The sequence below is a fragment of the Canis lupus genome, chromosome 35, assembly GCF_048164855.1.
Source record: "Canis lupus baileyi chromosome 35, mCanLup2.hap1, whole genome shotgun sequence".
Taxonomy (NCBI): domain Eukaryota; kingdom Metazoa; phylum Chordata; class Mammalia; order Carnivora; family Canidae; genus Canis; species Canis lupus.
The window spans coordinates 2,781,045-2,806,421 of NC_132872.1; the positions used below are offsets into that span (position 1 = coordinate 2,781,045).

Genomic DNA, 25,377 nt, shown 5'->3' on the forward strand with positions numbered 1-25,377 from the left:
ATGTAAATATTCACCCAGTGGGCTTTCTGTGGTTCTGTTACTGTCGATTCAGGATTCTACACTCAGCTGATGATCCATAACTGCCTTCTGAGATGGTCAGTAGAACATGAAAGGTAGGTAGATGGACAGAGCCCTAGACTGGCCGGCTGACCAAGCCAGCGTTGGGTATATACCTTTGCTTTTCAGTCTTATGCCTTTGTTCCAAAGTCTGTAACATGAGAATAATAATTCCAGTTCATTCCACCTCACGAAGGACAAGGAGGAGGTGAATGCACTGCCAATGGTGAGTCTGCGGGTGAGCCGACACACTGCAGTGATCCACTCTCAGGCCCCTCTCAGCAACATCCCCGTTGTGGCAAAAGAAATAGCAGATTTGGGGACACCTGGGTAGTTCAGTCAGTTTGGCATCTAACTCTTGATTTTGGCTCGGGACGAGATCTCAGGTCGTGAGATTGAGTCTCATGTAGGGCTGTGCCCTTGAGGTGGATTTTCCCTCTTCCTCCTCCCCTCCTCCCACACCCCACCCTCAAATAAGTAAATAAATCTTTAAAAGAAAATAGCAGATTGGAAACTCCTGCAGAAGCCTCCTTGTAGGGTCAATGCTCCTCACCTACTTATACACTAAGAGAGCTGCCCTTCCCTGGGGCAGGGGAGGGACCTGGCAAGACAAGCCAAACTGCCCAAGCCTTATCTAGGTCACCTTGAAGCAGAATAAGCAAAACTTCATCCAACCACGTCTCCCTGAGCACAGAACAAAGGGACAGAGATGAGACTAAGCAGCAGGGAACAATTTATTACTCCCCCACCCTGAGCCCTCCCACCCTCCCACAGCCTACTGCTCTCACTATCTAATCGTTTTTTTTTTGTTTTTTTTTTTATTTTTTTAATTTTTATTTATTTACTTATGATAGTCAGAGAGAGAGAGAGAGAGAGGCAGAGACACAGGCAGAGGGAGAAGCAGGCTCCATGCACCGGGAGCCCGATGTGGGATTCGATCCCAGGTCTCCAGGATCACGCCCTGGGCCAAAGGCAGGCGCCAAACCGCTGCGCCACCCAGGGATCCCTGTTTTTTTTTTTTTTTTTAATTTTCATGCTTGTCTTTCCCTGAAAATGGGTGAGTGACTTATAGTCAGGGATCTTTTCATGTTACACAAGAAAAATACAAATACATTCATTTTCCTTGTTAAATAACAAAAAAAAAAAAAAAAAAAGAGAAGTTCTCTTTGATCCTTTTTTTTGTTCTGGCACACCCAGGGGGTAACCTCTATCAGTAGAATGAACGTAGAGACTTTTTCTATGTATTTCAGCGAATGGGGTCATACACATACTTACCTTACACAAATTCAGTTTTAGCCAAAACAGAGCAAAACAAAACAAGACTCTGATCCACATAACGAGTCGATCAATGGCCTGGAGAAACGTAGGGCGAATGACATAATCCCTCAGTTAAAACCCGGGTCCCTCAACTGTCCTGTGCTTCTCAGAGTGGGACCATTTCACCACCCCCAGAGATGATTTTAAATATCTTCAAAGATAATTCTGATAATACTTGATTTTTGCTCTAAACATTAACTTTTGAACCCAACTCCTATTGAAAGTTGTACTGTATACACGACATTGCCGTGATGCCCAGTGCAAGTCCTGAGATGGGGAAAGTCAGTTCACATGTTGGATCCACAAAATGAAGTCTGTCCCTTGGCCCAGCCCATCTGAGGACATTAGGGAAACGTCTCACTGTTTAAACAACCTAATGCCAATCACAGTCTTCCAACTTAGCAAAAGTGGACGGCTGATTCTTACGGTGTTAGAGGTCACCCTGGAGTTGGTGCAACCAGCTCAGAACTGCCAGATAATTCTCCTTCAGATCTGGCCACGTGACAGAAACAGCCGTGGTCAGAGAACCCCCAAGCTCCTGCCCAGCTGTTCCTGCGTGGAGCAGGGCAGAGCTGCACCGAGTTGCTAAGGACCCATTCTGCGAACCTTTTAGTCCTAGCAAAGGCTTCAAAGCCAGAGTGGTTCCTCCCTTGGAGCAGGAGAGAAAGTGGGGATCGGAAGGGCTGCTGGAAATCATCTAACCCAGTCATGTCACTTAGATTTTCGTTTTCAATTCTTTCAATTTGCAAATGAGGAATTTAAGGCTGCGAAGGGGAACTGTCTAGGGGTGCCTGGGGGCTCAGTTGGGCATCTGCCTTCAGGGTCCTGGGATCAAGCCCCATGTCGGGTTCCCTTTTAGCAGGGAGTCTGCTTCTCCCTCTCTGCCGCTCCCCCCTGCTTGTTTGCTCTCCCTCTCTCTGTTTCTCCCTCTGTCTCTCTCTCTCTCAAATAAAAAAATAAATAAAATCTTTAAAAAAATAATTTAAAAAAAGGGGGAAGTGTCTGGTTGGAGATCACACATTTGCGTTAGTGAAAGAGGGGAAATGAGAACTCAGGCCTTCTCACTTCTAATTCAGTGTTCCTTCCTGAGCACTGTGCTTTGGAAGCACCAGGAGAAACAAAATTAAACCATGTTCTTTACCACCAGACTTCTGAGTCTTTCACATGCTAATATGTAGCATTTCTTTCTGAGACTTGAATATAGTTTTCAGACATTCCCAAACTTTTTGGACCAGATTACTTTTTTAATGCGGTGTCTATTTACATTCTCCAAAAGAGTATTAAAGGATTCTTCATAACAGCTTAGGCAACGTGGCCCCACACCATGCTGTTATGGTTAAGTGCTACGCACAAAAAATTACCCATCCATGATCCCCGCAATCCATGTCGTTGTGCAGCACTGATGCGGAGACCCGGGATACTCAGCTGCTGGCAAACATCATCTGTCCTTCTAAATATCAGCAGGGAGCTCTGCATCTCAAAATGCAGAAGTGTGTGGGGCGGGGAAGGGGGAACATGCCCAGGACAAGGGTCAGCTCTTCTCTGACTCATCTCAACGGATCTGGGGTTTAGGGCTGCTCAGCCTTCACTCCACGTGCAATGATTGTGCTGCTGTGATGTGTCCTAGATTCTTCTAGGCCTTCAAGGACATCACAGTCTAGGAAGGGAACATGCATACCAAGGAGTGAGCCCTGTGGTAGAGGCATGGCAGGAACATGTAACGAAGCAAAGGTAAAGGGAAGAGGAGGGAAAACAGGGAAAAGTTAAGGGCTTTCGAGAAGGGGACAGGAAGGTGGTGAGGATGACTTCCCAGAGGGACCCGGGCCCGGTCCCGGTGAGTCAGCCACCTCCCCAGGTCCGCTAGGATTCCAAGCTGCCGGGTGAGCAGATGGCCTTTTGAGGTGTGGGGCTTGGAGGAAGAGACGGATGCGACTGGATTCCACAGTAGCGTCTTTTCGGCCTACACCTTAAGGATGGAGCCCTAGTGCCCCCCGCAACCCGAGGAGCCACACTGATTGAGATGGAGAATAGAGACAAACCTATCCTCCTAATTCTTTTTGTAGTTAAGATAATTAGACTCTGAGATGTGACTGATACAGCCCAATGTATCAGCAGGAGAACCAGGAGGAGACAGCAGGTCTCCTACGCCTAAGAGCAGCTTCTTTTCTTTTCTTCTTCTTCTTTTTTAATCTTTCAGTTAAGTAATCCAAGCCGAGAGAAACCTCATTGCTTGTGCCCATTTATTCCGTCAGCACGCATTTCTTCATTCTCTTCTGTAAATTTGGTTTTAGGAACTGAAGATTCATGGATGACTGAAACCTGGTGTCTGTCCTAGAGGAGCTCAAGTCAAAAGGTAGGGACATGACTCCAGACTCCAAGGAAGGCTCCTGTGGCTCTGGGGACCGAGGGCATGCTGGCTGAAAGGTGATGGTCCTTACTGCAGCTGTAAATGATTGTTGCCTGAATATTGGCCCAGGGCTGCCTCCTCAAGATTTTTTCAAGAGAGGCCAGAAATCTAGATTTTTGAGTAAAATATTCTGATTTTTTAAAACACTGTGAGACTGGGGTGCCTGATTGACTCAAGTTAAGTGTCTGCCTTCGGCTCAGGTCTTGATCTCAGGGTCCTGGGATCAAGCCCCAAGTTGAGCTCCCTGCTCAGTGGGGAGTCTGCTTCACCCTCTCCCTCTGCCACTCCCACCCCACTCATGTTCTCTCTCTCTCTCTCTCTCTATCTCGAATAAATAAATAAAATCTTTAAAAAGAGTAAATCACTGTAAAGCTCAAACAATATGTATCTGCAAGTGAATTTGACTTACTGCTGCCATTTTGTGACTCCTCTTCTATGCAATTGTTCTTACTATATTACTCAAAGATCTCCCAGGGGGCTTCTTAAAAATACAAACTCTTGGCTGCATCCCAAGATATTTGGAATCAATAGGGCCAGGCTGGGATCCTTAAAACTCTACCTATCATAAAAATTCAAATGCAAGTGGTCCATAGACCACACTTTGGGTACCCTGATCTAGCTGCCATATTTTCCACTTAGAAGGTTTCATCTCATCCTCTATTTTTTTTTTCTATTTTTTTTTTTTAAAGATTTTATTTATTTATTCATGAGAGACACACACAGAGAGAGGCAAAGACACAGGCAGAGGAAGCAGCAGGCTCCACGCAGGGAGCCCAATATGGGACTTGATCCTGGTTCTCCAGGATCAGGCCCTGGGTCAAAGGCAGCACTAAACCACTGAGCCACCCGGGCTGCCCTATCTCATCCTCTCTTAATCCTGGGTCCCTGACAGAGGACTTATACAGCTGATCCAATGAAGCTGTAGATCCATTAGGAAACACTATTCTGGAGGTCAAACCTCATACATTTGGTTCATCTCAGTGTTGACAAGCATCTCATGCAAACTCAAGAAGGAACAGCAAAGACAAACACAGGAACGGAGCAGAGATGCATAGATAGTCTAGAGCAGAAAGCCAGAACGGGAGAAGCTAGGGAGACTCAGGAAGTCGAAGTTAACTGCTGCATTCAGTGGAGGTGTGGGCCTCAGAAGAATCACCCACTATTACACACTGACTATAACCCCTGTTCCTAGCTCTCAGTTGTTTATTTAGATATTTGGTACATTGGGAGATGGCCCAGGAGCCTATTAGAGGTGAAATGATTTCCCGGATTGCCGCAACAGGTCTTCTTCCCTACAAGTAGACCACCTGATTTAAACCTTCACCTAAGAGTAATTGTTCAGGGCCATTTTTGGATTCTCAGCTGGGCGCAGTGTTCTTTTCCTTTTTCTTCTTTTTTTTTTTTTTTTTAAGAGATTTATTTATTTATTTTAGAATGAGAGAGCATGTGAGCAGGGGCAGGGGGCAGAGGAAGAGGGAGAGAATCTCAAGCACAGTCCCCGCTAAGTGCAGAGCCCTACACGGGGCTTGATCTCATGACCCTAATCACAACCTAAGCTGAAACCAGGATTCTGACACTTAACAGACTGAGCCATGCAGGCATCCCACAGTCTTCTTTTTTCATAGGGCATACGCTTCAAGGAGAGAAGTAGAGGCCACAGGGAAAACACAACAGCAAGGATTGCGTTGGACTGGCCCCTGTCTACTACACCAGCCCCATCTCCATGCCTATACTATTCCAGCAGTCCCCAGCTGTGTGGTTTTCACACTCACAATACTGCTTCTCATCTCCATGTCTTTGCTTGTGCTGTCTTTTACCAAAACCTGGGATGCAATTTATCTCCTTTCAATCCTCCTTCACCAGGTTAATGCTTACTCATCATATAAGATCCTTTTAGGCGCCATCTCCTCCAGGAGATGAGTTATTTCTAAACTCTACTGACTGCCAGGCTGGTCAAGTTCAGCTATCTGTGCTCCCATGATGCCCTTTCCACAGTTACCACTCCAACTCCATTACCACATCTGATTCTATAACCTGCTTAGAGATGCAACTCTGTCTTTGAGCTATAAGCTCTTATGTGCAGGGATGCTGCTTATTTATTTCAGTATTTCTAGAGTTTATTCCAGTGCCTGGAACATAGGAGGGGCTCAATGAACATTTATTGAATAGATGAGGTTAAACTATGCAACCTAGCTATGCAAACTGGGCAAATCACTTAACCTTCTAGAACCTTTATTACTTATTTATTTATTTATATTTATTTATTTTTTTAACCCTTTTTTTTTAAGATTTTATTTATTTATTCATGAGACACACACACACACACACACACAGAGGCAGAGAGACAGGCAGAGGGAGAAGCAGGCTCCATGCAGGGAGCCTGACATGGGACTCAATCCCGTGTCTCCAGGATCACGCCCTGGGCGGAAGGCAGTGCTAAACCGCTGAGCCACCAGGGCTGCCCAACCTTCTAGAATCTTAAGATTTCTTTATCTTCACAAGAAGGGAATGATTCCTCCTCTGTAAAACAGTTAAGAGAACTAAATGAGGCAATGCTTGTAAAAGCATTTAGCATAGCATCTGGCTAATAGGACATGATCAATAATTTTTTTCTTGGAGCTAAAAAAGAGTTTAAGAAGTTAACTGTCCCAGTCTCTTGCTTTCATCATCAAAAACCACTAAGCCAGTCTCCTCATGCTGCTGGATAAACACCATTTTATTATTTATTTTATTTATTTATTTTTTATGATAGTCAGAGAGAGAGAGAGAGAGAGGCAGAGACACAGGCAGAGGGAGAAGCAGGCTCCATGCACCTGGAGCCCGACGTGGGATTCGATCCTGGGTCTCCAGGATCGTGCCCTGGGCCAAAGGCAGGCGCCAAACCGCTGCGCCACCCAGGGATCCCTAAACACCATTTTAGATTTAAGGACAAAGATGGTAGCTACATGCCTCTTTCTGAGGATGCATCCTAGGGTTTCAGTCCAAAGAAACAACTCTCTTAAGTGAATGGTCTCCAGAGTGCACTCAGACTGGGTTGCACCTGAGTAGATGAGAACAGTTTTCTTTTCTTTTGTTTTGTTTTTTTGAGAACAGTTTTCATATGAAAGTCACATGATCTTTTTACCTAGACTCTCATGAAATAATAAACACTCCAGACTTGCACCACTCTGTAAATAAGGAAGGAGGGGGTGCCTGGCCCAAGACTCTTGATCTCAGGGTTGTAAGTTTGAGTCCCATGTTGTGTGTGGAGCCTTCTTAAAAAAAAAAAAAATTTTTTTTAATAAACAAATCAGGAAGGAAAAATAAAGCAGAATCAATGGTCCCAGACTGATTCTGTTTCAAGAAAAGGATGTTATTTCTAAACTCTCACCCTTAAGGTAATACCTATTTGCTTTTGTAATGGGCAGTAGAGGAAGAGTGAGTAGGCACAGAAGAAAGAAAGAGGGTAGGTTGGGTAAACTGGCTGTTGTTTCACTGTAATGACTTAAGTGAACTATAATCAACATATCATATTGGGTCTATCAGTGCTTGTGCCAAGTGGGGATGACATATCCCCTTCTGTGACTACAGCAGATGCTGCCTAAGTGTCTAGACTCTTTCGCATTCAGCGCCAATGCAGTCTCAAGTTGTTCTCAACATGGCATATTTGATTGATCAGCTGGCTAAGAGCTGAACCCATTCCTGCAGTTGGTAGTGTATGGACTTGGGAAACAGGCAGCTCTAAATTCAAAGTTCAGCTTCAGCACATACTAATTGTGTTGTCTTGGGGAAACCCTTTGTATTGCCTTGTACTCTTGAACTTCCATTTCCTCATCTGTAGAATGGGACAATCTTCACAATGACACTGCAAGATTGGTAATATTATTATCCCTGTTTTATAATATAGGAATTATTACAGTTTTATAGTATGAAGTGTTTTTTTGTGTGTGTTTGTTTTATTTAAGTAATCTCTACCCCCCCACGTGGGACTCAAACCTATGAACTGGAGATTAGGAGTTGCACACTCTTCTAAGCTAGCCGGATGACCCATTATCCCTATTTTAAAGATGAGAAAATCTGAGGCGTGGACAGGACAAAATAGAAACAGAGAGAGCCAGAATTCAAAGCCAGAGGTCTATTTTCAGAGCACTTTCTGGTAACTGCAAAGCTACTCTCCTCTCAGGCTGGTCCAATGCACTCTAGGAGCTGACAGGCACAAAACTGCCAGACTCAGATGCCATATTTAATAGAGAGTTTATTAAGAGGCAATTTCCATTGGCTGAAACTTTAGCTCTGGCTAGAGGCAGTTTATTTTGTCGTAAAATAAGAAAAGCTGTGGTGGAAATACCTGTTGGATTTGAGAATATAAAATCTCAGATCATATTCAAACTATTTGGCCAAGAAGTTGATTTTTTTTTTTTTTTTTTTTTTTTTTTTATGATAGGCAACAGTGAGAGAGAGAGGCAGAGACACAGGCAGAGGGAGAAGCAGGCTCCATGCACCGGGAGCCCGACCTAGGATTTAATCCCGAGTCCCCAGGATCATGCCCTGGGCCAAAGGCAGGCGCCAAACCACTGCGCAACCCAGGGATCCCAAGAAGTTGACTCTTGAAAGTAACTCAACTGATAATGGAAATATGAGAGTCAGAGATCACCTAAATAACCCAAACGCCTCTGAATAAAAAATGTGCCATGAGTTAACGTTGCTAAAGTCACCATCCATGTCAAGATGATTACATAGTGACAGGTTAAGAGTAAAAAAAGAAGGTAAATTGTAACTTGAGACTGAGCCATTTTAAGTGAGCTAATATTTGTAGAACACTTAGGACAGTGCCTGACACCTAGTAAACACAATTTAAATGTTTCGCAAATAAAATATAGCCAAGGGTGTGTGGGAGGAGACCTAGTTAGAAGCAACCATGCTGGAGTGCCAGTTAAGCTTCTTTTTATATCTTTCCCCTGCACTCGCCTTAGAAAAATCATTTCATTTCTGAACCTCAGTTTTCCTATCTGTCCAATAAAAATTAATAAATTTTTATTATAATAAAGATTACAACAATAACTCAAGAGGTTTGTTTTAAGAACCAAAGAGACAAAGAAAAAAAAAAGAACCAAAGAGACAGTGAAATATTAGGGATGAAGGTATGTCATTTATAAACTATATAGCACTCTACGAACGTCATTACTATTCTTATTATTCCTTATTCAGAATTCCTGCAAGCAAAAGGTCTGGAGACATGTCATGAGACAGAGAATCAGATTTCCTGTGCTAGTGCCCAGGATTGTCTGCCCTTCTCCCAGCCTCCTCCCTGGCACAGCTCTACCCCTAGCTGCACACCCGGCCAAGTAGGGAGTAGAGGAGGGCTGTATGTCCCCAGCACCCAGAGGTGGAACACAGAGCGCTCTCTCTCCCTCTCTTGCAGAATCAAGGCTGTGCAGAGTTCTGGAGTTAGGTGAATAGTGTGCCAGGTTGGCCACATTCAGGATTAGATAGACTTTGGGGGACTGCCCTGAGAACCTGATGACCCAAGGTAACCTCATTTCTCTGGACACTTGGCATTGTGAGTTTTACACAACTGGCTTTACAAATACACTTTGGACTACACAGGCTATTCTAAAAGTGAGGACTGCTTGTACAGAACCAAATTGAACTGCTTGAATTATGTATGGTGTGTACTTTTGAAAAGAATATAAAAACATGGCATTAATATAAACTGAGATGTTACCCCACAGGGGATTCCCTTTTCTTTTTCTTTTTTCTTTCTTTCTTTTTTCTTTTCTTTTCTTTTTTTTTCCTATTTTCTTTTACTGTCTGGGAGAGAGCCATAGTTACCTATTGATTTGTCTCTAGGATTCAATCCAGGGGGAAAACCAAAGTGACTCAACAATAATATGTGAAAGACAAGATTCCAGGGATGCCATATGTAGGAATTAGCTGCCACTAAGAGTAAAAGGCAATGTAAAGCCAACAAGGAAAAATGGAACTAAAAGGTAATGATGAGGCTGGCTGGCTGGGTGAGTCAGTAGAGAATGTGACTTGATCTCAGTTTGTGAGTTTCAGTCCCACGTTGGGTATGGAGATTACTTAAAGATAAAAAATATTTTAAAAATAAAAAAGGTAGGGATCCCTGGGTGGCGCAGCGGTTTGGCGCCTGCCTTTGGCCCAGGGCGCGATCCTGGAGACCCGGGATCGAATCCCACATCGGGCTCCCGGTGCACGGAGCCTGCTTCTCCCTCTGCCTGTGTCTCTGAGCCTCTCTCTCTCTCTCTGTGACTATCATGAATAAATAAATAAAATCTTTTAAAAAAATAAAAAAATAAAAAAATAAAAAAAAAATAAAAAAGGTAGTAAGAAGAAAGGTTTGATAAGGTACATGAATTCAGGAGGGGAGCAGAAACCTACAGGCTCATGGGGACCCTTTACAAATACAACTTTTAATCAACTTCCCAGTATGCCATCAATAGTGGAGATCGGATTATTCCTGTCTGGAAATATTTAGAACAGATTTTTTTTTTTTAACTTGAAATAATGTGAGATTTTTTGCTGGGGATGGGGGTCAGCAGGCTCTACATCCATGTGGAGCCCAACACTGAGTTCAAACCCATGGCCCTGATATCATGACCTAAGCGGAGATGGAGTCAGATCCTTAACCGTGAGCCACCCAGGCACTCCTAATGTGAGAAATCAATTGACATGAGATGTTATTTTCTTTTCATCCCCCGTAACTCGAGTAGATAAGTATTCATAACCCACTTATAATAGGTTAGAGAACTGATCTGTAGAGATGGTATGTAGTTTGCCCAGGGTGGAGCAACTATAGAATGACAGAGCCAGGACTCAGACTCAGAATTGTCTGAGTTCAGTCCATGGTCTTTCAACCACACTGTGTCACCTCCACCGCACAGCTTTATGAGGGAGTCATGCTACTGAACTCACAAAGGGTTGAAAGGAAGAGAATAAATCTAGAAAGTAGAATAGAATTTGGTTTTCATAGATTTAATAGGGGCGATCTTAGAACGATACCTTCACCTGTCTGACCACTGATGGACATTTTATCGGGGAGATGCCAGTCTTTCTGGTTCTCTTACTCATAAAAGAATTATTCATATATTTAACATATATTTGTTGCGCTACATATTTCTCCAGGCAATAGGTTAGAAAGACAAGAAATAGTGCTATGCTCCATAACTTACATATATGTTTTATATATACACATATAATATGTATAAAATTTCTTTTTTAAAATATTTTATCCTTTTGTCAGAGAGAGAAAGAGAGAGCACAAGTAGGGGGAAGGGCAGAGAGAGAAGCAGACTCCCCACTGAGCAGGGAGCCCCGACATGGGGCTTGATCCCAGGACCCTGAGATCATGACCTGAGCTAAAGACAGATGCCTAACCAACTGAGCCACCCAGGTGCTCCTATATATTATTTTCTATATATCAAAGAAACCTAGCTGCTCTGTGGGACTTACTTTCCAGTGGGGACTGTAGGGGACCAATTGAAAGGGCACTATTGGTGCTGCATTAGAAGCATGGGAGACATTAAGAGATCACTGCTTTGGTCAGGATCAGCTATTATTCCTAAGGCAAATTCACACACATATGCAGATGAGGCATTCTAGGGGAACAAATTTCCATCATGTTCAGTATATTTTCATATTTCAAAATTGTCTTGGCAACAGGTTTATACCATATACCAACCTTCACACCTGTTCCAGCCTGGGGCAAAAACGAAGTACTGAGATTGGGCTCAAATCCTGAGATGACTCTGATCTCCCAAAGACATAGGATATCCCAGCTGAAGTACCTGACTGTGTTCCAAATGTCACAGAAGGTCTCGTGGAACTGAGGACTGTAGATGGTCTTTATTATTATGAGCAGGACCATCTTTAGTGGGGTTTGAGCCCGAGATTAGACATGGGACCTCTCTTCCCCTAACCCAACATTTTCATATATGTGAATATGGCTTGAAAGATCAAGTACAGGGGCACCTGGGTGTTTCAGTGGTTGTCTGCCTTTGGGTCAGGTCATGATCCTGGTGTCTTGGCATCGAGTCCCATATTAGTCTCCCCATAGGAAGCTGGCTTCTCCCTCTGTCTATGTCTCTGCCTTTCTGTGTCGCTCATGAATAAATAAATAAACAAAATATTTTTAAGAAATCAAGTACAGCCTAAAAAAACACCAACTAATAGATACAGCATTAGAATTGTACACTTGTTAATACATTACTTTACTCATTCATCTATTTATTATTATTCAGTCTCCAGTAGGGCCTGTGCTTCAGTGGTAAATATGAGATAAGACACCTCTCAGCTCTCAAGAACATTCATTCTATTTGGGCAGACAGATGTGAACATAGCTTTGTGCAGAGTGTCCTAAGAGCCCATCGAGGCTGTTGAAACAAGCAGGCTTACATTTTCTGAGGGTAGAGGGGGATGGCAATGCTCAAATTTGATTTTGAGAAAAAGGCAGAGGTACTGAAAGCAGAGAGCAGAGTAAGTGCAAAGCTATGTAGCTGTGAAAGAAACTGATAGGTCGGGCAGCCTGGGTAGCTCAGCGGTTTAGCGCCGCCTGCAGCTCAGGGCGTGATCTCGGGGACCCGGGATCGAGTCCCACGTCGGGCTCCCTGCATGGAGCCTGCATCTCCCTCTGCCTGTGTCTCTGCCTCTCTCTCTGTGTCTCTCATGAATGAATAAATAAAATCTAAAAAAAAAAGAAAAGAAACTGATAGGTTCAGAGGATTGATGCAAGTCACATGTGGCTGGAAAGCAGAACACAGGCATGGGAGCTGAGGCTTTGGAGGAGAAGAGGGAGAGATCATGAGGGCTAGTACACATGCCAGGGAGCTTGGCACTTAATGAATAGATAATGAGGCATAAACCACAAGAAAGCTTTAATTCCCAAAGTGCCACCATCCTATTTGCATTTTTCATAATCACTGAGAAAGCAGTGAGACCAATTATAAAAGGCAAGAGTAAAGGAAAGGGACTACTTGGAAGTCTATAGTGATAACCTGACACAAGTAATATGAAAGCATTTTCATTATCCAGAATTTAAATAATACAGAAACTATTCCAGGAACAACACATTATCCTACTAATGGATATTTAGGTTGTTTCTAATTTTTTTCATTATTAACAATATGCTTGCACAGATGTTCAATAAACTGCTTTATAAAAAAGATTACTTCTCAATATAGTCTTTAAGAAAACTAGATTCCCATCTTCTTGGCATGACTAAATAGATTTTTGGAGCATTAAAGGATGGATAAGCTGATAACTCTAACGTTACTTTAGGCCCAATTAATATCAGCCAAAATATGACTAAGCCCAGGCATATGTGATAGAAATGCAATATATTTTTCCTAGGAAGGCTTGTACCTCAAGAGGAATCTGGTGATAAAGAAGGGAAGTCAGTCTAAGTGGAAAAGCCTTTCAGAGCAATGCAGCCCATGAAGCTGATGGTCCAGGCAGCATCCAGGAGGTGGTGTCCCACCAAATGACCACATTGCTCCTGTTGGCAGGCTGCAAGAGTAGATCATAGAAGGTCATTGATTTAAAACAATGACCACTTTCCACTTTATTCTTTCTGTAGCACCTCTCAAAAAAACTGAAATCCTAGGAGCACCTGGGTGGCTCGGTCTGTTAAGTGTCTAACTCTTGATTTCAGCTCAGGTCATGATCTCAGGGTCCTGAAATCGAAACCCCCATGTCGAACCCTGCATTGGTCTCTATGCTCAGCAGGGAGTCTGCTTGAGGATTCTCTTCCTCTTCCTCTGCCCCTCCCCTGGCTTGCATGTATGTGTTCTCTTTCTCTAAAATGAATAAACATATCTTAAAAGAAAAAAAACTGAAACTCTTACGAGGCTAGAGGTCAGATTTGTTTGAGGTCACACCTTCCTCAGGTTTTGTAGATAGATCAGTATTAATTCTCTGCCTAAGCCCTACAGGGGGAAAGAATTCCCAGTATCTTCCTTATAGATTCATCTTAGGATTCCCCATACTTTCATAGTCAAGGATAAACCCCAGTATCTCCCACCTAAAGCCGAGATAGGTTTTCGTCATTCAAATCTTAAAGACAAGGCTAAGGACAGGAGGTCAGTTGTGATACTAAAGTTATGACATCACAGACTATGGAACTCAAGACAGGCATAGAAGCTTTTGAGCCTTGGGCTAGACTAGAACTGTCTGTAAAGATTCATATCTAGTAGGTTAGTATGTGAAGATGTAGTAATGGCTAGTTCTTCTGACTAGTCATATAATTTAAAAATTCTCTTTCCTGAGAAGACAGAAGTTTCCTAAGAAGTATCTTAAAACCATAGTGGAGGATCCATGTTTGACTGTTTCAAATGACTACCAGCCCATACTTAAAGAAGATTTTTTAGGGGATCCCTGGGTGGCTCGGCGGTTTGGCACCTGCTTTGGCTCAGGGCGTCATCCTGCAGTCCCGGGATCGAGTCCCACATCAGGCTCCCTGCATTGAGCCTGCTTCTTCTCCCTCTGCCTGTGCCTGTGCCTCTCCCCCTCTCTCTGTCTCTCATGAATGGATAAATATAATCTTAAAGAAAAAAAGATTTTTAAAAAAATATTTTATTTTTAAGTCATCTCTATGCCGAACACGGGCCTTGAACCCACAATTCTGGGATCAAGAGTTGCATACTCCACCAACTGATGCCCCAAGAAGATATCATTCTCTCTAATTTGCAGAAGAGAAAAATCATGGGAAAGGACAATGGTATACTCAAAGCAGATTTAGCCAGAGATTTTAATCTACTTGCAACTATGTTCTCACAGACAGGTCATTCTGAAGCCCTCCCTTCTTACATCTATTTTTTTCCTGACCGATGGAGGAGAGGAGAGCCCAGTCCTCTTGACTGTGTTCCAGTTGTCTGTCTCTCATATCTCCACATGGGCTGGGATATTTGGAACAGCAAAGACTATACTGTTTCAGCTCAGCCACTGACTTGTTGGGTGAGTATTTAACATTAAGGCTGGTAGGCCATAGGATAGAGAAATGCTACAGCCATGGGCTTTTAGCCAAATTTCTAAAAACATCCTTCAGAGGGCAGCCCTGGTGGTGCAGTGGTTTAGTGCCGCCTGCAGCCCAGGGCGTGATCCTGGAGACCCGGGATCGAGTCCCATGTCAGGCTCCCTGCATGGGGCCTGCTTCTCCCTCTGCCTGTCTCTCTGCCTTTCTCTGTGTGTGTGTGTCTCTCATGAATAAATAAATCTTTTTTTTTTTTTTGTTTAAATTTTTATTTATTTATGATAGTCACAGAGAGAGAGAGAGAGAGAGAGAGAGAGAGAGGCAGAGACACAGGCAGAGGGAGAAGCAGGCTCCATGCACCGGGAGCCCGATGTGGGATTTGATCCCGGGTCTCCAGGATCACGCCCTGGGCCAAAGGCAGGCGCCAAACCGCTGCGCCACCCAGGGATCCCTGAATAAATAAATCTTAAAAAAAAAAAAAAAAAAAAAACCTTCAGAAATAGGTAGAGAAATACAAACCGGGTGAGAATGGATATAATCTGCCACACCAGAGTTCTGATTGATTGGATCCATGTGCATCCAGAGGGCAGACTCTACTCAGGCTCAGTCCTGGTCAAAATTATGCCCATGACTTGAATGGGTACAATAGTGATAACCTGATGATTCTGTAGCTGATGTGAAGCCAGAGGAGATAGTAAATAGAGAGGATATCAGAACCAGAATCTGAAGGGAGCTCAATAGGCTGGAGCAATGGGGAGAATCTGGCAAGATGAAAGTTGACAGGCAAAAAAAGCCAAGTACACAGGCTTGAGAAGATGGACTTTTCATAGGAAACATGTAAAGGACTTAAGCATAGGTTCATGTACATGAACAGAGAAATGCACTAAGATGAATAAAAGCTATCATTATAGAAGCATAATGTCAACAGTAAGGGAGGTGATTGACCTGATCTATTTGATACTAGTGTGGCCACATCTACAAATTTACTTCTCAGATTCTAGGCACACCCTGTAAGAAAACAAATATTAGGGTATACACAGGACAGTAAAAGCACTTGAAATCATGTCTTAAAAGGAATGGTCAAAGGAATTCCCTATTTTTCCTAGTATCAAAGATTTTTATCTAAAAGAAAAAATATTAATGGTGACATGACTTCTGCCTTGAAATAGCTGGAGCTCTGACATACAGATGTGGGATGAATGTGGGCCATTTGGCAGGCACATATTGGGAGGAAGGCATCCCTCAGAGAATAATAGAATAGATGATGCCAAGACTCCTTCCAGTTAAGAGAGGCTGTGGCCTTGTCCTTCTGGCATGTCACAGGACCCCTATGAGTCTTATTTTCTCAGATATAAAATGATATCCGAGCAGAACTCTGATCTCCAAGCTTTTTTTCTGCTCAGATTGTGTTTCTGTATCTCTTTTTCTTTGAATTTTCCCACAAGGGCGGCAAGTGGGAGTTAATACATCCTTGTCCCAGGCTACCCAGTTCCATTAAATGACAGCAATGGGAAAAATGCGCCGCTCCAGGGAAGACCATGGAAGAGAGAACCTGCTATTACAGTTGAATTGTGTCCCAACAAGATTCATATGTTGAAGTCTTAATCCCCCAGTACTTTAGAATGTGAGTGGTTTTGGAGAGAGGGTCTTAAAAGTAGTAATTAAGTTAGAATAGGTCATATTGGCCTCATCCAATAAGAATGATGTCCTTTATAAAAAGAGAAAATTAGGACACAGACCTGTGAAGACACAGAGAAGTGATGGCCCTCTGCGATCCAAGGTTGGTTCAGAAGAAACCAATCCTGCCGACACTTTGATCTCAAACTTCTAGCCTCCAGAATTGTGAGAAAATGGATTTCTGTTGTCCAAGCCACCTAGTCCATGGTACTTTGTTACAGCAGCCCTAGCAGATCTGTAGACCTGCTATTTTCACATCTCCTCACATATGGCAGGGAAAAGAGGAATGGAAGATTTTGTTTATGAAAACCTCTTTCCCAAAATGTCAAACTATAGGGGCCCCTGGGTAGCTCAGTCAGTTGAGTGTCTGACTTGATTTTGGCTCAAGTCATGGTCTCAGAATCCTGAGATTGAGCCCCATATGAGGCTCCACGCTGGGTGTGGAGCCTGCCTAAGATTCTCCTTCCGCCTCTGCCCCTCCTCCACCCCTGCCCCACTCACTTGGTCTCTCTCTCTCTCTCAAAAAAAGTGTCAAATTATAAGGATACTGGTAGGATTTATCCTTAGATTTCATCCATCCTTCTCAGAAACATGAAACTTTTTCTTTAGTTGAAGATTTTTATTTATTTATTTATTTATTTTTTATGATAGTCACAGAGAGAGAGAGAGAGAGAGAGAGAGAGAGAGGCAGAGACATAGGCAGAGGGAGAAGCAGGCTCCATGCACCCGGGTCTCCAGGATCGCGCCCTGGGCCAAAGGCAGGCGCTAAACCGCTGCGCCACCCAGGGATCCCTAGTTGAAGATTTTTGCTGTTAGAACAAACTTCACACCACAGATCCCAAACTGGTGACCCAAACAGGTTGAATTACAAACATGCTCTGTTGGGTCCCCACATATTAAAAAAAAAATTTAATATAGTAGTGAATACTTGAAACTTGAGGAGCTTTCACATTGAAGCCCATATTTCTGGCTTCTCTTAGAAAACTAGAAGATTCAGCTTCATGGGCCTTCCCTGTAATAGTCTGTTGGAGTAAAGAAGTGGTCCTTTCTTTAGATGGGGCATGTATTCTCCACTTGCTACTGTCCCTACCTGGACTACTGCATTCATTTACTGACCCTGTTCAGCATCTGTATCAGTGATTCTTGTCAACGAAAAAGGCCAAAAATCTGTCTCTCTTTACCTCGCAGAAGGTCACCACAGAATTTCCCCTTAATGGGAAGAGGTATGTAAGTTTCATTTTTTCTTTGCCTTTTGTTCAACCAGCAAAGTCTATATCACATTTGGGTCTTTGGATCCTGATGAAAAGTTGAGTGTGAAATTGGGAGCATGTTATCATGAGAACAGGTTGTAGGAGCATGGAGAACTCAGGTTTGGGGAAGGCTGAAGACAGGAGATTAGAGGGCTAGCTGATCTTGGCCTCTGGCATCCTGACCAGATGCTCCGAGTAATTAGCATCCTGGCCTGCCTACAGTATTGCATTCACAAAGGATAAGGCAAATTGCCAAAAACAACAAAGAAATTGTTCTTGCTTGAAGTCTCCAGGATGGAAAGCACACAGAATCACACCTGCATGGCTGAGGACACTATCTCTCTTGAGGTGCTTCCTTGAGATGAATTGATGCTATTTAACTACAGTCTGCATGAAATGTCTTCACCTCCTAGAATGTGTTCTCCTCCTAGAACATAGGAGAAATTGGTTTAAAATCTGATTAAATTCTAAAACATTTGGAATGGTTCCAAAGAGCTAAAGCAGATTTTGTTGCAAGTGAAAGAGCTACGAACAACTATCATAGTTGTAGAGAGAACAGCTCATGACAAAGCCAGCATTTCCTCAAAAGATGGGAGGAAGGAGCAGAATGTCCCTTGATGCCATGTCTATTGTATTGAGCAACTTTTCTCAAAGTTGTATGTATCGTTGCACCATAGCACTTTAAGGATGACAGGAGAAAGAGAAGAACTCAGAGAGAGTTCACCATGCCTCTTTCTGATCAAACAAGGGTCAGGAAATGGAGAAATACTAATAAACCCCACAAAGACACACCACTCACTTCTCATATAGTGATCAAGGGAAGATTTCCTTGCTGGAAGTGTCTGTATCTTATGGCTTGCAAGACTGACACATGATCCAGGTGTGAGCTTTCTACTTGAAATCCAGCAATGTGAAATGGAAAATAGGGCTTCCTAAGAACCTAATTCAAGGCAAAGCTGTACTTAGGTCCAGATAGAAGCTCAGTCTGGGACAACCGGGGTGGCTCAGTGGTTTAGCACCACCTTTGGCCCAGGGTGTGATCTTGAAGACCTGGGATTGGGTTCCACATCGGGCTCCCTGTGTGGACCCTGCCTCTTCCTCTGCCTGTGTCTCTGCCTCTCTCTCCTCTCTCTCTCTCTCTCTCTCTCTGTCACTCATGAATAAATAACTTTAAAAAAATCAGTGTTTTTCAATTTTATCTAATCGTAGCAAGAAAAAATTTAAATCCTGTAACACTGATTAATGTCCTGCAATATTGTGTGGAGCACAAATTGAAAAGTGCTACTCTCATTTTTGCTTTCTTTTGGTGATGGGATGGTTTTTTCAAAAGAGATATTTGGTGTATGTCCTGTCAGGTAGATCACTGTTTTCCTTTCAACTGATTCATTTGATGGGAACAAAAAATTTGCACGCTGACCCACATGAGTGCTCTCCAGAATTCATGCCTAGGTGATTTTCATACTAGAGCATTAGTTGGTGATGGAAACTCTCCTTTCCTATGGCATTCACTATTGGCGATGGAAAAGGACATGTGACTCCAGTGGATTGTGCACTTTTATGGGCTGCTGCCTGCAAAAGACTACCTGCACTAGCCAAGGGAGTCTAAAAATGGACGAGATGAACATATCACATTGAAGGGATGTGTGTGCTTTTATAATACAGGTTGTTAATATTTTTATTTATGAAAGAAAGAGAATGCAAGAGAGAGCACGGGGGCGGGGGACAGGAAGGGGGCGGCTCAATCCCAGGACCCTGAGATCATGACCCGAGCTGAAGGCAGATGCTTCATTTTTTTTTTTTTTTAAGATTTTATTTTATTCATGAGACACACCCAGAGAGAGGCAGAGACATAGGAGAGGGAGAAGCAGGCTCCATGCGGGGAGCCAGCCAGATGCGGGACTTGACCCCAGGACCCCTGAGCCAAAGGTAGCCGCTCAACCACTGAGCCACCCAGGTGCCCCGATGCTTCATTTTATAATGAAGCATTTTACTTTTAAGAGCTAATTTTACTATCTGCTGGGTATTTAAGTGAAATACTTGTACGCTCAATCAGGATTCAGGACCCAAAGAATGGGAGAGGAAAAAAAAATCTCATTTTATCAAAATGTGAAAACAAAAACAAAAACAAAACAAAACAAAAAACAAAATGTGAGCACAGCAGCTGCTCCATTCTCTTCTCCCCCCACCCCCTTCCCTCCTGCTCTCAAAGGTACTGAGCGGGTCTGTTTTTTACTCCCACTACGAGCTTTGAGCTGGGCAGGGGAGTGTGTCCAGTGAACTGCTCGCGTCCGGCGCCCTTAGCAGAATCACCCCCAGCGGAGTGGGAAATTGCAAAATGGTTTCTGCCTGAACTGAAAGTCCGTTTCACCACAGCAGCAGTAGCATCTTTTTTTTTTTTTTTTTTTTTTTTTTAGTAACATCTATTTTGAGTGTGAACACTTTGTCCTCTCAGAATTCGCCTTCCTGTTCCTTCCTCCCCCTGAGCCTCTTGGCCATTTTTGGTTATTTTTGTTGTTGTTGTTAATTTTTTGGTTTTTGGTTTGTTTTAAAGATTTTATTTATTTACTCATGAGAGACAGAGAGAGAGAGGCAGAGAGACAGGCAGGGGGACAAGCAGGTTCCCTGCAGGGAGCTTGTTGCAGGATTCGATCCCAGCACCCCAGGATCACGACCTGAGCCGAAGGCTGATGCTCATCCACTGAGCCCCAAGTGCCCCCCTTTTTTTTTAAGGGTGGGTCTGCAGCCTTCTTCTCATGGTGCCTATCGTGGGACCGTGGAACAGTACTGCTCGCACTGCCCCTCTCCCCTCTGCCCTGCCCCGTTTTTCGTGGCTGGTCCACAGTGGCAGGCTCGCAGAGAAAGCCGTCTCTTGCTTCAGGGGAATAAATCACCCTTCCCTCCCCTGAGGTCAGGGTTAGAACAAGAAAATAGCCAGTTCCGTGCTGACTGGATACCAGCACTGTGCTAAAAACTTTATATTTTCCTATTTCATCCTATTTCCATTCTACAGATGAGAAGGCTGAAGCCCACCAAGGTAACTTGCCCACAGTCAAACACACTAAGTGGCCCAGAGCTGAGATTTGAAGGCTGAGGCCCAAATTCATGTTATCGGCCACGGTAGTGAATTCATTCATTCCTTTGACGGGTGTATCAGGCAGTTCAAGTCCTGGCGGTACAGGAGCGGGAACAAAGGACTAGGTCTTTCCTTATGCAGTTGCCTCGCCAGTGAGGAGACCGAAAATGCACAGCAAAGCCTGTAAGGTCAGGTGTTTAACTAAAACAGGGTAACAGGATCAAATGAAGTGGGGAGGGGTGGCTCCTCTGCCCAGAGGGGTCAGGGAAGGCCTCTGTGAGATGCCACTGGAAGAGGGATCCCCCTCTGCTCCTGCATTTTCTCACTGACACCCCCGTGCTGGTGATTCCAGCTAATGTCCCTGGGACTCTGTATTGACAGACGCTGGCAGATCTCTCTTGATCAGGGTACCTCTGGAGAAGTCCATTTCCTTTGGGAGACAAACCTGGCATTCTTTCACAGAAATACGTTGGAATATGTCTTCAGAAATATGCTGGTTGCCATGTTGTCAGAGTTGTCCAGAAGAAAGGTGCTCTCACCAAACAACACCATCCGTTTTCCTTGGCAGGTAAACCCTATTCCAATGACAATGGGTAACAGTTGCCAAGCACTTACCATGTCATGCGTCAGATATGGGTTTAAGGGTTTTACATGTGTCATTTCATTCCATGCTGACAATCACTCCAAAGGAAGATTGTCTGAACTTTGGCTGCCATAATAAAATACCCTCAACTGGGTGCCTTAACCAACAGAACTTCATTTTCTCACAATCCTGGAGGCTAGAAGTCCAAGATCAAGGTCCCAGCATGGTTGAGTTCTCTTGAGAACTCTCCTTCTACCCTATGGACAGCCTCCTTCTCCCTGAGTCCTTTCGTGGTAGAGAAAAAGACAGGAAGAGGGAGGATGTGAGTTCTGTGATGTCCCTTATTATAAGAGCACTGATTTCATCATGGAGTCTGTCTAAACCTAATTATCTCCAAAGATCCCATCTCCAAATTTCTTTTCTTTTTTTTAAGAGAAAGAGAAAGTGTGCACTAGTGGGGGGCAGAGGGAGAGAAGGGAGAGAGAATCCTAAGCAGGCTCCACATCCAGTGCAGAGCCCAGTGTGGGGCTCAATCTCACCACCCTGAGATCATGACCTGAGACGAGATCAAGAGTCAGACAATTAATTGACTGAGCCATCCAGGTGCCCCTGGGTGTAAAACTTTTTAAGCTGAATGTTAATAAAATGTTCTTGATCACTATGCTATGCAGCTTCTTTCCATGTGAAGGATGTACACTCAACTCTTCACAGAGATGAACACATCCTTTTTTGAAGGATTTCAAAAAAAGTGCACTTATCTTCTGTGTTCAAATCATATGCTCTCCTTTCTCTTTAGACATTGAATGAAATAAACTCAGACCCTCTGGTACAGCAAAGGTTTTTGCTTTTAAAAAACAAAATATCTGTCAGTCAACTTTCCTGACTCTGACTCCATGAACATTATGTAAACTTCTGATAAAAATTTAGCTTATCCTGTTGAGTGTCTTGCACAAAAAGTGTAAATACTCAAACCTGAACACTCTGGACTGCATTTTTCATTATTAACACTTGTCTTTCCAGTTGCTACATGTCATCTATTGTGGATTTGGTTAGATGAGCTAGTCCCCAAATCTTAATCACCCTGGGAGCAATGACAAAATAGTTCCTGGGTCTCCAAAACTGAAGACTTTCCCAGACTCCATGTTGTCTCTTGTCCTTGGCTTAGCATGTTCCTCTTCACACCAGCCATTGATCCAATGAAGGTATACATTCACAATACTTTTCCTTGATTGGAATCTGGATGATCATTGATTAGAGTGGCTTACTTTTACAGCTGGCTGACTTCATTGATTATATAGAGATCTTCACCTTGATCAGAATTGGACTAGAGGGGTGCCTCAGTGGATCAGCTGGTTAAGCGCCTACCTTCAGTCCAAGTCATGATCCTGGGGTCCTGGGATTGAGCCCCATGTTAGGCTCCCTGCTCATCTGGGAGTCTGCTTCTCTCTCTCCCTCTTCTCCTCCCCCAAACTCATGCTTTCTCTCTCTCTCTCTTAAATAAATAAATAAAATCTTAAAAAAAATTTTTCGACTAGATTTCTACAAAAAAAAAGAAAAAGAGTATCAGACTATAAAACGATTAACTCTAAATCCTATAGTGATTACCATTTCTTACTGGACAGAGGAGTTTGGAACTTATTTCAAAAATAATGAAAGGTCTTTGAAGGGTTCTGATTTTCAAAAGGGCACAATTGGCCTTAACTTACTTTTTTGGGGCGCCTGGGTGGCTCAGTCAGTTAAGTGTCCAACTCTTGATGTTGGCTCAGGTCGTGATCTCAGGGTCCTGAGATGGAGCCCTACATCAGGCCCCATGCTCAGTGAGGAGTCTGCTTGAGATTCTTTCTTTCCCTCTCCCTTTGCCCCTCCCCCCACTTGTCCACACATTTTCTCTCTAAAAACAACAACCACCACAACAACAAAACCCTCAAAGGGGCAGGAGTGGAGTTGTGAAGAACAGACTGGCATTGAGAGGTCTGTACGAATATTACTGCACTATTTCAAATTCAATGTCAACTGACTTTCAGTGCTATAGTCATCCCACACCCGCACAGCTGTGCTCACTTCAGCAGCACATTTACCACACCCATACAGCTTGGATCCACTTACTTCCCTATCCCCTTTGCCATCACCCTAATCCAAGCCATTATCACTCTCACTTCATTTTCTATAAAGTCTCCTAACGAGTCTCCCTGCTTCCTCTTTTTCTCCCACTAAAAATCAATCCACTATATGGCAACTAGAGAATTTTTTTCAAAAAAAGAACTTTATTTTGATGCAATTCATGCACCCTAAATTGACCCATTTAAAATATATAATCAAGTGGATTTTAGTATATTCACAAAATTATGCAACCGTTGCAAGTGTCTTATTTCATAAGATTTTATTTTAAAGTAATTTCTACATCCAACATGGGGTTCAAACTCACAATCCCAAGATGAAGAGTTGCATGCTCTACTGACTGAGCCAGCCAGGCACCCCAAAAGTGTCTAATTTTAAATCATTTTGATTACTCCTCAAAAATTCCCATACCTAATAATAGTCGTTTCCCATTCCTCCTCCCTCTCAGCCCCTATCAACCACTAATGTACTTTCTGCTTCTACAGATTTGCTGATTCTGGACATTTCATATAAATGAAATCGCACAACATGTGGCTTTTTGTGTCTTGCTTCTGATACTTAGTGGAATGCTTTCAAAGTCTTTGTTGTAGCATGCATCAGCACTTCATTCCACTTGATGACCAAATAATGTTCAATTGTATGGACATATCATATTTTACATTTCCACCAGGAGCGTGTGAGGAATCCAGTTTCTCCACATCCCTCATCAACATTGGTTATTGTCTACCTTTTTATTATAGCCATCCTACTGGTTGTGAAGAACCACCTCATTGTAGTTTTGATCTGTGTTTCCTTGGTGAATAATGATGTTGAGACTCTCTCAATAGACTTACTGAGTTTTGGTATATCATCTTTGAAGAAAGGTCTATTCAGCTCCATTGCCCATTTTTATTTTATTTTTATTTTTAATTTTTATTTATTTATGATAGTCACACACACAGAGAGAGAAGCAGAGTCACAGGCAGAGGGAGAAGTAGGCTCCATGCACCAGGAGCCCGACGTGGGATTCGATCCCGCGTCTCCAGGATCGCGCCCCGGGCCAAAGGCAGGCGCGAAACCGCTGCGCCACCCAGGGATCCCTCCATTGCCCATTTTTAAATAGAATTATTTATCTTCTTATTAATGAGTTGTTAAGAATGCTTTACATATTGTAAATATAAGTTCCTTATCAGATATATGGTTTACAAATATTCTTTTCCTATTGTCTGATTGTTTCTTTTTTCTCACTTTTTTAGTGGTATTGTTTGTAGCACCAAAAGCTTTAATTTTTATGAACCCTAATCTAGCTACTTTTTTCTTTTGTTTCTTATGGTTTGATGTCATATCTAAGAGACTTTGCTTAACTTTAGGTCATGGAGATTTCCTCCTCTGTTTTTCTTTAAAAATTTTTTTAAATAAAAAAAATTTTTTTTATTGCCCTCCCACCCCAATCCGCCCTCCTCCTCTGTTTTTCTTTTAAGAGTTTTATAGTTTCATCCCTTATATTGATGCTTTTGATCCATTTTGAATTAGTTTTTGTGTAATATTGAGGTAGGGGTCCAATTTGATTCTTTATATAGATAACCAGTTGACCTAGCACTATTTTTTGAAAAGACTGGAGAGATCTTTTTAAAACATAGATCAGATCACAACTCTTCTCTGATTAAAGCTTTTAACTTTCCTTTGCACTTACAATAAAATCCAAATTTCTCTACCTTCCTTTTCACTCTCATTTTGTGCAGCTTTCTCTTGCTCACCATGCTGCCCGGTCTCCCATTTAGCAGAACAAATGAAGTTTACTTTTCCTTTAGCTCCCTCATCTTTCTTCATTTCTCACCTTAAATTTTATCTCCTTATAGACTACTTTTCTCAACTTTTCTCCTAAAGTAGATTCTCCATCCCATCTCACTCATTTCTTATATCATCTCCTATAATTTTCTTCATAGCTTT

General features: G+C 42.9%; 2 long non-coding RNA genes across 3 annotated transcripts in view; one reads left to right on the top strand and one right to left on the bottom strand.

The window, feature by feature from the left end:
- Positions 1–13,881, bottom strand: part of LOC140624877 (uncharacterized) — a 49,837-nt gene extending 35,956 nt beyond the window's left edge. The window contains exons 1-2 of the long non-coding RNA XR_012024317.1: positions 13,800–13,881; positions 13,142–13,285 (exon numbers count right to left, since the gene is read on the bottom strand). This is a non-coding gene — a long non-coding RNA (uncharacterized lncRNA). The remainder of the gene's footprint in view (positions 1–13,141; positions 13,286–13,799) is intronic.
- Positions 1,196–24,603, top strand: LOC140624876 (uncharacterized). Of its 2 annotated transcripts, XR_012024316.1 has the most exons (7): positions 1,196–3,105; positions 3,666–3,727; positions 8,205–9,750; positions 14,555–14,731; positions 17,405–17,647; positions 21,210–21,315; positions 23,934–24,357. It is a non-coding gene; the product is annotated as an uncharacterized lncRNA (long non-coding RNA). The 2 variants fall into 2 exon arrangements; XR_012024315.1 differs by lacking the exons at positions 8,205–9,750; positions 23,934–24,357 and adding an exon at positions 24,378–24,603.
- Positions 24,604–25,377: the final 774 nt, after the last annotated feature.